Raw genomic sequence first — 2,500 nt, 5'->3', positions numbered from 1 at the left:
TTTTCTCCTCCTTCTGTTGTTTGTATTGTTGATATGATGACGATGATGATGATGATGATGATGATGATGATGATGATGATGATGATGATGATGGTGATGGCGGTGACGATGACGACGATTAAAATGATGACGATGACGACGATTAAAATGATGACGATGACGACGAGATGATAACAATGGTGTTGGTACTGCTATTAATAATATTATCATAAAATGTGTTACAATCCACGCTCAACAGCAATATTATAATCTTACATCAGAAGAAAAAAAAAAAGCCTGATACTTTCGTTTCTACATACTCAATCGGATTGCTGATTTTGAATCAATTTCACGTTTGAGAATTGAATCCTGTTCAAAAAACGAAACCAATAAAAAAAAAGCGTCCTCATACTGCCAATGCATCGCCCCTATTACACCTAGATAATAACCTGATGCCAAAAAAAAAAAAAAAGAAAAAAAAAAAGAAAACCAACAAACAAAAACCCAACAATAAAACAAACATACAAACAAACAAGAACCCGGTGGAAATATTATTTCAGTTTCATATTTATTGATTATCTAAATCAAAGAATTTTTGTTTTTACTGAATTGCGATGATTTGTCCTAAATTTATTGATCGGTTCTTTTGTCATTGAAATTGTTTTGTTTTTTTAATTTGTGTCGACAACTTAAAAATTTAGCCTGAAATCTCTAGATAGATATATTTAAATTCATTTAATCTTTACGTGCACGTGCAGATTTTACGCCTTAGTTTAACAGAAGCTTTTCTATCCTCTGTGCTGGAATCATGTGCAAAATAACAATATTTAATAGACTCTCAAAGCGTGCCTTGCAATACCACCTGATTCCTGGTTTATTTATGGGGCCAGAAGGAGGACGTGGGAGGAGGCTGACGTGCGTTTTCAGACTACGTTTTTAGGTCCTGTCTTTGTTTGTTTTTGAAGGTTTTGGGGCGCTTACAACACATTTAGGTCATATCAGCAGCGCCAGTAAAAAGGAAAAAAAAATGGGATAATAAAAAGTTCTAGAACTACAATTTAAACACCCGAGTAAAAGTAAGTAAGACAAACGGGAATTAGTTCAAGTAAGGAACAGATGTAGATTCCAGTAGTACACTATCGGTGTACTTAGTTTGAGATCACATGAATGCCTCATCCTGACGTAAGCGCAGGTCCCCACTAAGAGGAACACACTCAAATGTTTACAAATCATATATATATATATATATATATATATATATATATATATATATATATATATATATATATATATATATATATATATATATATTTATGAGTGTTGGTGGGTACTTGTAGGTACGAAAGTGCTCGATAATGGTGGTTAGAGCTAATATATAATGTAAATTTTCACTCACATTTTTTTGGCCGAGACGACTCGTTTCTGTGTTTTTTACACTTCTTCAGTCGGCGTAATCCACGCCGACTGAAGAAGTGTAAAAAACACAGAAACGAGTCGTCTCGGCCAAAAAAATGTGAGTGAAAATTTACATTATATATATATATATATATATATATATATATATATATATATATATATAATATATATATATATATATATTATATAATATTATTTAAAATATTTAAAATATTTACCACAATGTTTGAGACAGTCTACATTAATGTTTCAGGCTTAATTTGCCATCGTCAGGACTGAGTTGTTTTGTTGACTGTTGTTGTTTCTTGAAGTGGTTCCGGTTTAAAGTTGCTTAACAAGAATTTACGCGATGGGGACACCTTCCGTAGATCTCACTTTTCATGTTGAGTGTGGCTTCATGAGGTTGTTTGATTATAGTATATTTTTCTTCCAGGCATAAGCTACATTGTTTTGATGTTGGTGTGTATCCTGTTGCTTTAGATAAAATTTTCCATGAAATGTTGTGGTCTATTTTGTTGTCTTTTAATTTCCAAATATGTTCGCTGAGTTTTGTGGATGTTTTTTTTGTTAGTGTTTCTAAATGTTGAGGTGTGGAGGTTGTATCTTGTTTTGAAATTATTTTCTGTTAGTCCTACATATTTTTCTTGCTTGTTTGTTTTAGTTTCTGTGACTGTGGCTTGGTAAATTAAACTTGATTCTAAGCATTGTTTGTTTAGCGGGCAGTGTTCTTTATTTCTGCAGTTGCATTTTCTGGTGGGTGGGTTTTGCTCTTGTCGGTGGTTTATTAATATTTTTTTGTTGTGGCTTGAGATTATTTGTTCTCTGTTGCGCATACACGAGTAGCTTATTTTTATGGTATTCCTGTTGATAATTTTATGTAGCTTGTGTTTTTGCTGAAACATGCGAACTGGTCGGACTCTACATCCTGTCACAACTGCAACATACACACACATACATCGGCCTCTATAGAGTTGACGGACTCGCTATAACCAACAGACGACCAAGAGCGAACGAAAACATCAAAAAACAAATCTGTAAAATATTCCAAAACAACAATTTGAAAATCACGATAGAAGCAAACAAAAAAAACAGTTGACTTCCTCGA

General features: G+C 33.0%; 1 protein-coding gene across 4 annotated transcripts in view; it reads right to left on the bottom strand.

Annotated features, from left to right (window-relative positions):
• LOC144964205 (ecdysone receptor-like) overlaps positions 1–2,500 on the bottom strand; it is a 312,004-nt gene that overhangs the window by 118,517 nt on the left and 190,987 nt on the right. Inside the window, exon 1 of one of the 4 annotated variants that reach the window (XM_078898197.1) lies at positions 1,614–2,500. This exon is cut by the window's right edge and continues 429 nt beyond it. The exons of the other annotated variants lie outside the window; for them this stretch is intronic. The gene's annotated coding sequence lies outside the window, so the exon portion shown is untranslated. The remainder of the gene's footprint in view (positions 1–1,613) is intronic. 4 annotated transcript variants of the gene reach the window in all.

This window comes from Berghia stephanieae, chromosome 2, assembly GCF_034508935.2.
Source record: "Berghia stephanieae isolate SIO BIC M18660-M18661 chromosome 2, UCSD_Bste_1.3, whole genome shotgun sequence".
Taxonomy (NCBI): Eukaryota; Metazoa; Mollusca; class Gastropoda; order Nudibranchia; family Aeolidiidae; genus Berghia; species Berghia stephanieae.
Note: the sequence above shows the minus strand (reverse complement) of the source record. Positions and strands in the feature narration are given on the sequence as shown.